General features: G+C 43.7%; 1 protein-coding gene across 2 annotated transcripts in view; it reads left to right on the top strand.

Annotated features, from left to right (window-relative positions):
- Positions 1 to 6965: 6965 nt before the first annotated feature.
- The window catches only part of hyi (hydroxypyruvate isomerase), a 30032-nt gene continuing 23995 nt past the window's right edge, over positions 6966 to 13002 (top strand). Inside the window, exon 1 of one of the 2 annotated variants that reach the window (XM_059984019.1) lies at positions 6966 to 7107. The gene's annotated coding sequence lies outside the window, so the exon portion shown is untranslated. Of the gene's footprint in view, positions 7108 to 12900; positions 12977 to 13002 lie in introns of those variants that run through there. The other variant, XM_059984020.1, reaches the window with a different exon arrangement.

Genomic DNA, 13002 nt, shown 5'->3' with positions numbered 1-13002 from the left:
GTTAACCTTTAAGGTGTTCTGCACATGGACTCCCAAGTCCCTTTGCATCTCAGATTTTTGGATTTGCACCCTGTTTAGAAAACAGTCCACACATTTATTTCTATGACCAAAGTGCATGACCATGCATTTTTCAACACTGTATTTCATTTGCCACTTTCTTGCCCATTCTCCTAATCTGTCTAAGTCCTTCTGTAGTCTACCTGTTTCCTCAACACTATCTATCCCTCCACCAATCTTTATATCATCTGCAAACTTGGCAACAAAGTCATCTATTCCATCATTTAAATCATTGATATACAGCATATGGTCCCAACACTGATCCCTGTGGAACAACACTAGTCACTGGCAGCCAAACAGAAAATGATCCTTTTATTCCCACTCTCTGCCTCCTACCAATCAGCCAATGCTCTAACCATACCTATAAGTTTCCCATAATACCATGCACTCTTAACTTGGTAAGCAGCCTCATGTGTGGCATCTTGTCAAAGGCTTCCTGAAAATCCGAATATACAACATCCACTACATCCCCTTTATCTATCCTATGTGTTATCTCCTCAAAGAATTCCAACAGATTCGTCAGGCAAGATTTTCCCTTAAGGAAACCATGCTGACTTTATCCCATCTTGTCCTGTGTCACCAAGTACTCCATCACCTCATCCTTAACAATTGACTCCAACATCTTCGCAACCACTGAGGTCAGGCTAAATGGTCTATAATTTCCTTTCTGCTGCTAGAGTGGAGTGACACTTGCAATTTTCCAGTCCTCTGGCACCATGCCAGAGTCCAATGATACTTGAAAGATCATTACTAATGCTGCCACAATTTCTACTGCTACCTCCTTCAGAACCCTGGGGTGTAGTTCATCTAGTCCGGGTGACTGATGTACCCTTAGGTCTTTCAGCTTTTTGAGCACCTTCTCCTTTGTAGTAGTAACTGCATTCACCTCTTTCTTCACACACTACAACATCTGGCACACTGCTAGCATCTTCCACAGTGAAGGCTGATGCAAAATACTCATTTAGTTCATCTGTCATTCCCCATGTCCCTCAATATTATTTCTAGGCCTTATTTTCTAGCGGTCCATTCTCATCTCTCTTTTTTTTACATACTTGATAAAGCTTATGCTATCCACTTTGATATTGTTTGCTAGCTTGTTCTCATATTTCCTTCTAATGATTCCTTTGCTTGCTCTCTGTAGGTTTTTAAAAGCTTCCCAATCCTCAACTTCCCAACTAATTTTTGCTTTGTTGTATGCCGTCTCTGTTTTTGCATTAGCTTTGACTTCCCTTGTCAGCCATGGTTGTACTATTTTGCCAGTTGAGTATTTCTTCATTTTTAGAATACATATGTCCTGCACCACCCTCATTTTCCCCAGAAACTCACACCATTGCTGCTCTGCTGTCATCCCTGCCAAACAGCTCATTCCAATTTATTGTGGCCAACTCCTCTCTAATACCACTGTCTCATCCAATTTCAGTGATATCTTCCCAGTCAGTCTCAGAATAGGAACTATGCCAATGTATTTTTATAATCATTGGGTCAAATTCCCAAATCCCCCATCTTAAAAGCACTTCTAAATAGCTGCACCACATGGAAACCAACCATTCAAGAGGGTAGGTTCTCTCCAGCTTTTCTTGGGCAATTTGGGATGGGCAGTCAGCTTGCCAGTAATGACCATATCCTATTTACAAAAAAAAAATCCTCTTGAGAAAGCAGAACAAGCTGAACAGAAAAAAATGCAGTAAATTAGAAATCAAAAGCAAACTCTACAAAGATGCAGGAAGATGTAGGAAGATTGTTTCCGATGTTGGGGAAGTCCAGAACAAGGGGTCACAGTTTAAGGATAAAGCGGAAGCCTTTTAGGACCGAGATGAGGAAAAACTTCTTCACACAGAGAGTGGTGAATCTGTGGAATTCTCTGCCACAGGAAACAGTTGAGGCCGGTTCATTGGCTATATTTAAGATGAAGTTAGATATGGCCCTTGTAGCTAAAGGGATCAGGGGGTATGGAGAGAAAGCAGGTACAGGGTTCTGAGTTGGATGGTCAGCCATGATCATACTGAATGGCGGTGCAGGCTCGAAGGGCCGAATGGCCTACTCCTGCGCCTATGTTCTATGTTTCTGTTTCTAAATGACATAAATCCATAAGGTGTAGGAGTGTCGAGAAAAATTGACATTATTTTGACAAAAATTGAGTGTAATTACTTCTAATGTACACCTTATTCTAAAGCAAACAAATGGCGACATTGTATATACATCAGAAAAAAACACCCCAAAACATAATAACATACAACGTAACACGGAGCATACACGACGGACTTAACCCTTAACCACCTGGGTGAATTCTGCCTTATGAAATTATGGAGTCCCTACAGACGCCCCCCCTTCCCCCAGAATTCACCCTAGCAGGCAAAGTCATATGAGCAGGGGCCCACAAAACTCAGCTGAACCTACTTGTGCCTTCACAGGCAGGTGCCGGGGAGGAAGAACAGTCAATGTCAGAAGGTCTGGAGGTGGCCCCTCCGCAGGGGCTGTGCTACTTCCACTGGAGAGTCCAGGTCAAAATGGGCAGACTTGAGACGATCCACAGAAACACTGTCCAGGATACTGCCGAAGTCCAGTGTGAAAAACTTACCCCGCTTCCAACACGTGGAACAGGCTGTCTCAAAGCGGCCGCAGGGGACCCCAATGTCCATCATGGTGCAGAAATACGTATTTTGCCTCCCACAGACTCAACAACAGGTGTGACCACGGTAGGCCATGCCGCATCGTGGGCACCGGAGCAAAGGTTTTGGCGCTGTCCATAAAAGCCAACGGCTGCTGTGAAGCAGACCACGAGACTGTGGGTGCTGGGAGAAACTCTCTCAGCACCCTGCAGGGGCTGCCCGAAAACGAGCTCTGCAGAAGAGGACTACAGCTCCACCTTAGGGGCTGCCCTCAACCCCAATGAGACCCATGGCAGTCTGTCAACCCAACAACCATCACAGAGGCATGCATGGAGAGTGGCTTTCATTGAATGGTGGAACTACTCACACAGACCATTGGCGTGAGGGTGATAAGCCATAGCTCGGTACAGTTTGAACCCAGATCACGGGCAAATGCACACCAAAGCTCGGACATAAACTGCATCCCTCATTCTGAAGAGCTATCCAATGAGACGCTGAACCGAGCAAACCACAAGCCTACGAATGATCGCGCAACCTCCACGGCTGAAATGAACGACAGCAGCACTGCATCCAGCCAACATGTGGTCCTATCAATGATAGTGAGTAAACCCACAGGACAGGGGCAACAGGCCAGCCAAACCCACATTCACTCAGTCAAAAAACCACAAAGGGAACCACAGAAGCCTTGGCGCGTCGATGCAGCTTTACACATTGACACACCAAACGAGCACTAGCCCAGTCCCTGATGGCCTTCTTAAGCCCATGCAATGCAAACATTTTTATCTGTGAGGCCCTCCGGCCCGGGTGAGAAAGCCCGTGGACCGCATCAAAAACGCACCACTGCCAGCTCACTGACACAACCGGCCTGGGTCGCCCCATTGAGACATCACACAGGAGTGAAACACCATTGTCACCAAAAGCAATGTCCACCAATTTCAACCCTGTGTCTGCCAAACACAGCACCTGCTCGCTCGGATCTGAAAGCCCATCTGCCACCATATAAACTTAGTCCGGGTCCAAATGAACAGCACCAGGAAAGGCAGTCAGCCATGTGGTTACGCTTCCCCACAACGTGCTGGATGTCCGTGGTGAACTCTGAAATAAAAGAAAGATCGCACTGCCGTCAAGCAAGCCAAGGCTTCAGAGACCTCAGCCATGGCAAATGTTAGGGCCTTATGATCCACAGAAGCCGTAAATGGACGGCCCTCTGGGAGAAAATGAAAATGCCGCCCTGCCAAATACAGTTGAGAAGCTCACAGTCAAATGTGCTGTATTTGCGCTCGAAGGGGTGAAGCTGACAGCTAAGAGAGGCGAGAGGCTGCCAAACGCTGTTGACCATCTGCTCATGCGCCATGCCAACCACACAACGCAACACGTCCATAGTGAGAGCGACTGGCACGTCTGGGAGTCGGTGCGCCAGTGGTGTTGCATCAGACAATGCCTGCTTGGTGTCCGAGAATGCCTTGGACTTTTCCTTCGTCCAGTCCATGAAATGCTCGGCTGATTTGCCCTTACAGGCCTCGTAGTGGGGGTACACGAGCTGAGCCGCTTTGCGGACAAAACGGTGATAAAAGTTCACCATGCCCAAAAACTTCTGCAGGGCCTTAACAGTGACTGGTCAAGGGAAGCACTTAATGGCTTCACCTTTAGCCGGCAGGGGAACTGTTCCTGCTGCATTGACGTGGTGTCCAAGGAAATCGACCAAACTGGCACTTGGCCTGGTTGACGATAAGACCATGCTGACTAAGGCATTCAAAAAGGGTTCTCAAGTGTAAGAGATGTTCATCCCTAGAAGAGAAAGCTACCAAAATGTCAGTTAGGTAAACAAACAGGAACAGCAAATCCCTGAAAACACAGTCTATGAGGCGTTGAAAAGTCTGGGCCGTGTTCTTCAGCCTGAATAGCATTCGAAGGAACTCAAACAAACCAAATGGTGTAATAACAGCAGGTTTAGGAACCTCACTTTGATGGACAGGGACCTGGTGATAACAGTGAACGAGGTTCACCTTCGAGAAAATAATTTTCCCTGCCAGGCGGGCAGAGAAATTGGTTATCGGTCAGGGGTCGTGGCATCGTTGAGGCTGCAGTAAGCACCACATGGATGCCAGACGCCACGCCTGGTATTTGCACAATGTGGAGAGGGGAAGCCCATGGACTGCTGAACTGCCTGACAATGCCCAGGTGCTCCATGGCATCAAACTCAGCCCTGGTGACAGCTATAGCTTCTCCAGGTCAAGGCGTCTGGTTCAGGCCTGAATGGGCAGGCCAATAGAACCATAGAACCATAGAACATTACAGCACAGAAACAGGCCTTTTGGGCCTTCTTGACTGTGCCAAACCATTTTTCTGCCTAGTCCCACTGACCCACACCTGGCCCATTTCCCTCCATACACTTCACATCCATGTACCTGTCCAAGTTTTTCTTAAATGTTAAAAGTGGGCCTGCATTTACCACTTTATCTGGCAGCTTCAATGTGAGGATGTGGTGCTCCACTCCATGTTTAGCAGTGGAGGAGGAGAAGGTGGGCTCAGTCAGGTCCGGGAACTCAGCGTGGAGGCGGAGGAAGTCGTCTGAGGCGTAAAGGGTGCTGGACTTCTTTGAAGTGCCAGAGAGGGAGTAGAAAGTCTCTGCGTTGACAAAGCAACAGTTCTGGACATCATTAAGAAGGCTACTGGCATAGAGGAAGTCGGTCCCCAGCAGGCGTGCAGACACTGCCGCCAACACAAAATTCGAGCGGAACTTTCTGCCTGCCAAAGCACAACGCCACCTTACACTTACCAAAAGTCCGGATGGCGCTGCCGTTCACGGTCTTGAGAGATGTCTAAATTCCTGAGTTTGTGTGTTCAATTTAGATGTGGGCAGGATGCTCACCTGAGCACCCGCGTCACAGAAGAAATGGCACTTGGAAACAGAGTCTGTAATGAGCAAACTGCCTGACTTGCCAACGCACATAGCAGCTAATGGGTACTCGCTGTTCAGTTTCCCGGCTCCTTGACCCCACAAGGTAGATGGCACTTCTTAGCTCTCGGCCCGAAACACGCATGGTAGAAACACAGCGTAAGTAGGGGACTGTCGTTGAGCCTCGGCGATTGTCTTATTTTGAAGTGGCGGCAAGGCAGCGAAGTCATCCAGCTGCATGGTCACACAGGCCCTCTGGTTATGGGAAAAACCTCGCACTAGAGTCTGGAGATTTTTGAGGGGAGAGCCAGACAGAGTGACTGCACCTCGCCTGGCAGTTGTTGCAGGAAAAGTTCTCTGAGGATGAAACGTGGTTGATATCTGCCAAGGAGGAACAATGTGTGGTCCATTAACTCCAACGGACTGGAGTCACCTAAACCGGCAATGAGAGGTGCTGATGGGTGTGTTCAGACTCGAAAAGTTCAGAAGTTTCTAGAAGGAGTTGCTTAAGAGTCTCTTATCTGCCAACTTCCGGGGGTGCTGTAGGACGCTCACCACCCTGATCGCCGTAGAGCTGTCTACTGCAGCGACAATGTAATAATATTTTGTGTTGTCTTCCCCACACTGTGAACTAGGCCTCTGCCTGAACAAACTAAATGGTGGCATGTTCCTGCCAGAATTCAGGCAGCTTGAGAGCAACAGCGTTTGCGGTCATGTAAAACAAGCGAAATTGCTCCAGAATCGTCCAGAGAAACGTCGTGGTCACCAATGTCAGAGCGTTGACAAAAATTGACATGAGTGTAAATACTTCTAACGTACACTTTATTGAGCCCACCAACAAATGGCGATATCGTATATATATCAGGAAAACCTTGCCCCCAAAATGTAATAATGTCCAATAAAATGCAGCATGCAACATACACAGTGAATTTAACCCTTAACAGTCTGGGTGAATTCTGCCCACAAAGGGCGTTCAGTCTAGTTTTTGTACTGTGTCATGTAACACCATGGTCCTGAAAAACGTTGTCTCATTTATACTATGTACTGTACCAGCAGTTATGGTCGAAATGACAATAAAAGTGACTTGACTTGACTTGATTTTTCACAGAATGAATGGCAGGTCTACAGATTTCTACTTAAAATTCAAGATTCAAATTCATTTACCACATGGACATCAAAACATACAGCAAAATGCCCCTTTTTAACAACCAACATAACTGAGGGTGTGCTGTGGGCAGCCTGCAAATGTCACAAATATTCTGGCTTAAACAGAACATGCCCACAGTGCACCGCTCTCTAATTCCAGACTTCCAATTCGACCTTATTCCATAAAGTAAACGACAGAAACATGAATGTGAGCTGAAAGCATTAAGAAGTTAAATCATGGTTACAGAGTGCAACTTTTAACCAGGTTGTTTTACTTGTGACCTGAAATCCTTGCTGTCAAATCGACTGACAGGGAAACGGGATCAGTGCAGGCCACCGAGCGGTGCTGTGGAGCACATAATTGTGCCGAGTCAATGTGAGCTGTCAGTGCTGAAGGTAAATGAGTAACACAGTCGGTGAAATGAATATTAGTACGCTTTCAGAAAAGTTTTTTTTTAAAAGATTTTTCCCTGTAATGTTTTGTTTTTGTTTTATAGGAGCTGTATTTTAAAATGATATGCGTGGGTTAAGTGCGTGTTCTGCATATTAATGGAATGAAGTAGGAGTAGGCCTCCCGTTTTTCTTCAGCCCTGCTTGCTTGTTACCCGGCTGGCAGGACGCTATGATAGGGAGGATCATTAAATTTAGTGCTGGCATTCCGGGGCCTACTCTTGAATGCAGTTAAGGAGATTTGACAGAAAAGAATTTAAGGATCTGTAGTTTATTTGCAGACATATTGTTAATGTTTTGGAATTTACTAACTGACAGTAGTTTTGGTTGAAAATATCTAAAGAATCTCACATTTACTTTATAAGCACAGACACTCCCTGTTAATACAGTGAAGAGTAAAAGGGACAGATTTTTTCAGAAAGCAAGGCAGAAAATCAAATCTATTCCTGTAATTATTTTTATCTTTTTGAGTTTGACAGAATTGACAAAATAAGAAGAAAGGTTTTGTACTTTTGGAAATGGGCGTGCATGGGACAGGAAGGGTAGGGGAAGTTTCAAAGGCCTCGTAAAGGAAGCTGATTTTCGATAGGCTTTTGGAGGCAGAGAATAGTGTATGGAGTAGTAGAGAAAGAATTCCAGAGAACAGGGTGTAGTGGCATGAGAGAATTGGGTGAATCAGCAGTTAACCACCGTCAAATGAATGAAACTTGCTGGCTGTTATGTTTGACCGGTTGAAATTGCTCGCAGACGGCAAAATAAGGGTGCAGACAATCTTCAAGTTTTCCTCGCTGAAGTATGTGGACAAATGATTGAGCTATAAAGAGACAGTCGAGATTCTCCAGGGGCAAAAAAAAAACCCTGTCTAGCAATGGACCAGACATACAGTGAAAATACAGAGATTGTTTGTCACTGCATTTAAGTGACCAGTCAAACAGACTAATGAAGTCAGAGCTATTTATATGTTGGATAGGGAAAAGATGGTGGCCAATATTGAGAGGCAAAATTTATCAATTTTGGTTGTCTCTTCCTTTAGCTTCCACACCCACCTTGTCTGTCATATGTGGTTCTGTGGAAGAGCTTATCTGACAATATCCGCATGAAGCACTCTGATGTATTTTATGATATTAGAGGCATAAGATGCATAATTTTGTTGTTGGAAACCAGAGCTTACAGAGGAAACTTGTGCTGGTGAGAATGTACAAACTCCTTACAGGCAGCAGCAGGAATTGAACCTGGGTCATCTGTACTGTAAAGCTTTGTGCAAACCACTGTGCTATCATGCCACATGCTTATGTGAGCAAGGAAAAGCTGTTAATGTAAGTGAAGAAGGAGAATCTAATGTAGGATATGCAGTAGCTACATTGAGATAGATTGAAATGATTGTTCAAAGGAATGATGCTGAGAATAAAAAGCTTAATGTATGAGGAACTTTTGATGTTTCTCAGCCTGTACAAGATGGCATTCAGAAGGATGAGGGAGAAATCTCATTGAAAACTCCCAGATATTCAATGGCATGGATAGAATGGGCGTGGAAAGGTTGTGTGCAGAGTCTAGGATTCAAGGGCACTGTGTCAGTAAAGCAACACCTCTTTAGAACTGACATGACGGATTTCTACAGCAAAGAGGGTGGTGAATCTGTGGAATTTGTTGTCATGAAGAGCTGTGGAGGTTCAGTTATTGGGTGTGCTTATAGCAGAGAGTGATAGCCTCTTGACTGGTAAGGGGTTAAGAATTACAGAGAAAAGTTGGGAAGATGGAGTTTAGGAAAAAAACTCAGTCATGATTGATTGGCAAAACAGATTTGATGGACTGAATGGCCTAATTCTACTGCAGTATCTTAAGGAATGCTCTAGGAATCAGGAAACAAAGGAAAGCCCCCCCATCTGATTTGGCCATTGAGAGGTACCTGTAATGTGTCAGGCTCTTTTCCAGAATAATAAATTTGGGAAAAAAATTTGGTGCTGCTGAGAAATTTCTGTACGTTTATGATCTAGTGTTATGTACATGTGAACAACCAACAACAATAATATGCATTTACAGTGGCATGCAAAAGTTTGGGCACCCCTGGCCAAAATTTCTGTTACTGTGAATAGCTAAGCGAGTAAAAGATGACCTGATTTCCAAAAGACGTAAGGTTAAAGATGACACGTTTCTTTAATACGTTAAGCAAGATTACTTTTTTATTTCTATGTTTTAGTTTCAAAATAATGAAAATAGAAAAGGGCCTGAAGCAAAAGTTTGGGCACCCTGCATGGTCAGTACTTAGTAACACCCGCTTTAGTAACACAGCTTGTAAACTCTTTTTGTAGCCAGCTAAGAGTCTTTCAATTCTTGTTTGGGGATTTTCGCCCATTCTTCCTTACAAAAGCCTTCTAGTTCTGTGAGATTCTTGGGCCGTCTTGCATGCACTGCTCTTTTGAGGTTTATCTACAGATTTTCAATGATGTTTAAGTTGGGGGACTGTGAGGGCATGGCAAAACCTTCAGCTTGTGCCTCTTGAGTTAGTCCATTGTGGATTTTGAGGTATGTTGAGGATCATTCTCCTGTGTAGAACCCATCCTTCTTTCAAACAGATGTTTGCTTCCAGAATTTGCTGGTATTTGATTGAATTCATTCTTCCCTCTACCAGTGAAATGTTCGCCATGCCACTGGCTGCAACACAAGCCCAAATCATGATCGATCCACTCCCATATTTAACAGTTGGAGAGGTGTTCTTTTCAGGAAATTCCTCACCCTTTTTTCTCCAAACATACCTTTGCTCATTGCGGCCAAAAAGTTCTATTTTAACTTCATCAGTCCGTAGGACTTGTTTCAAAAATGCATCAGGCCTGTTTAGATGTTCCTTTGCAAACTTATGACACTGAATTTTGTGGTGAGGATGTAGGAAAGGTTTTCTTCTGATGACTCTTCCATGAAGGTCATATTTGTGCAGGTGTCACTGCACAGTAGAACAGTGCACCACCACTCCAGAGTCTGCTAAATCTTCCTGAAGGTCTTTTGCAGTCAAACGGGGGTTTTGATTTGCCTTTCTAGCAATCGTACGAGCAGTTCTCTCAGAAAGTTTTCTTGGTCTTCCAGACCTCAACTTGACCTCCACCGTTGCTGTTAACTGCCATTTCTTAATTACATTACAAACTGAGGAAATGGCTACCTGAAAATGCTATCTTCTTATAGCCTTCTTCTGCTTTGTGGGCATCACTTATTTTAATTTTCAGAGTGCTAGGTAGCTGCTTAGAGGAGCCCATGGCTGCTGATTGTTGGGACAAGGTTTGAGGGGTCAGGGTATTTATAAGACTTTGAAATTTCATCACCTGGCCTTTCCTAATGATGACTGTGAACAAGCCATATCCCTAACAAGCTAATTAGCTAATTAAGGTCTGAGACCTTGGTGAAAGTTATCTGAGACCTCAAATCTCCTGGGGTGCCCAAACTTCTGCATGATGCTCCTTTCCTTTTTTTTCACTCTAAAATTGTACAAAACAAAAATAATACACTAATCTTGCTTAAAATGTTGAAAAGAATGTTTCGTCTTTAACTTTATGACTTTTGGAGATCAGTTCATCTTCTACTCACTTAACTATTCACAGTAAGAGAAATTTTGACCGGGGTGCCCAAACTTTTGCACACCACTGTATATACTACCCTTGCTCATGCTGTGAATATCTCAGCATGCTTCACTTGGATGTGGTCGGATAAGCTTTTCCAGTGAAGTGATGTCTGTAGAAGTTGCACTTAAGAAATTGCACCCTTTTACAAGTATAGCAGTTTTGAAGTACTGTGTGCAGGTTTAAACTGAGAGGAAATAAACCAAACTACAAAGTTCCCAGGCAAAATCTGATGGATTGAATTTTTTGTTGTGCCTTGTGGCCTTGAACTGGCATCAGGTTAATCAGAATAAGGTTATTGCATGGTATACAACTTTTATCATCATGTAAATAACATACTATGTATATCAATGCCTGGCCTAATATCCCTTAATGTGACTCAATGTATTTTGGTTTTTTTGCCGATGACCCTGCTGTGAAGTGGCTTAGAATATTTGACTACATTAAGTATGAAATGCAAATTTTCATTACTTAAATTCGTAGAGGAAAAAAGTGTGTGCTACTTATTATTCCAATTGGCTGATCTCCAACAGGGAGGTAGGTAGAAATAGCAGCGTTTTCTGTTCCACTGGGGGCAATCCGTTGTGACTAACAGGGGAACAAATCATTTTGTGGCAGCTGAAGGTTGTAAGATTGTCTCCCTTTATATCATGGCTTGTGGACCCCACATGATCGATTGAGTGGGTGGGAATCCTTGATGGGATGTCACCAGACTTGCCTCTTGCGCTGACATCAGGATGCAGTGAAGTATGGTAGCTGTTCAGAGACATTCAGCACACAATAGGTCTTTGGCCCAACTCATGCCAACCAAAATGACCATCTAAACTAATCCCATAATTGGCCCATATCCCTCTAAAGCAGGAGTTCCCAACCTGATATCCACGAACCCCTCTGTTAATTGTCGGGGTCCATGGCAAAACAAAAGTTTGGGAACCCCTGCTCTACACTTTTCTTATCCACTTGCCTATCCAAGTGTCTTTTAATTGTTGTTTTTGTACGTGTCTTTACTTCCTCTGGCTAGTGTGTTCCATTTACGGACAACCCTCTGCATGCTGACATTGTCCCACAGCTCTCTTAAATCTCTCCCTTCTCTCCTTAAACCAATGCCCTCTGGTATGCCTTGGGGCTAAAAGGGCTTGCGCCTTTGTGATTTTATACATGTCCATCCTCTATGCTCCAAGGAATAAAGTCCAAGCCTGCTAAGCTCTTCTTATAACTCAGGCCCATGTGTCCTGACAACATTCTCATGAATCTACTTTGTACTCATTCCAGGTTAATGACATATTTCCTGTTACTGAAACTTTGTACAATACTGTAGGTGCAGTCTCACCAAAGTCTTGTACAACTGCAACAGAATATCCCAACTCTTGAGCTTGAAGGCCAGCGTGCCAGGTATCTCCACCACTTTGTCCATTTGTGATACCCAAAGGCTTTTTGTTCAGTTCGATTGTAAATGGATAGGTAGGAAACTCAGCAGAACATGAATCCTCCACAGATCCCTTCTCCAGACCTCCACATTGCGAAAACGTTCTTGCCTCAGTCCTTGAAAAGGTTTTGTAAATGGCTGTTCCATCCCTAAAATTACTTTGCAAACATCCTGACTTTGTGCACTTTAATCATTGTTCAATGCCACCTTCAGTTAATAGGTTCAGAATAGACCCCAAACCTTGCCAGCAACTTTGATTTCAATTTTGTCTCACAATTGCACTTCAACAGAAATCTCAGGGTCAGATTGACAAATGTAAAATGATGCCTTCTACTCGTCAATTCTTTAAGTCCTGTCTTTTTTGTCTATTTGTTTAAAAAAATCATCTTCAGCAGTTATCATTGACGTTTTCTTTGCACCCCTCCCAATTCTTTTTGAGCTTTTTTCTAAGTGCTTTGTTGTCATGGCAACCCTAGCAGGTTCTGTTTAATGTAAGAAGATGTTTGGCCCCAAGGTCTTCTGCTAGAATGACTTAATTTAAAACCAGTGTGGGGTTGATTCATTTAAGTCAATTTATATGCAAGAGAGTGAACAAAAATATCAATAATATATCAACTGCCAAGTTCCAGAACTCTGGAATTTTAATCTTCATTGATGGAATAACATTTAATAATTAACCATAAAAGTTAACAATTGTAGAATTCATTATCTCCCACTCTCTCTGTGTCAGTGTCGAGATAGTTGTGCTGTGTTTCTTCTGTCATCCTTTCTACAAGAATAATAGGTAATTATACCTATATGTTGTCAGTT

Source organism: Hypanus sabinus, chromosome 11 (genome assembly GCF_030144855.1).
Source record: "Hypanus sabinus isolate sHypSab1 chromosome 11, sHypSab1.hap1, whole genome shotgun sequence".
Classification (NCBI taxonomy): Eukaryota; Metazoa; Chordata; class Chondrichthyes; order Myliobatiformes; family Dasyatidae; genus Hypanus; species Hypanus sabinus.
Note: the sequence above shows the minus strand (reverse complement) of the source record. Positions and strands in the feature narration are given on the sequence as shown.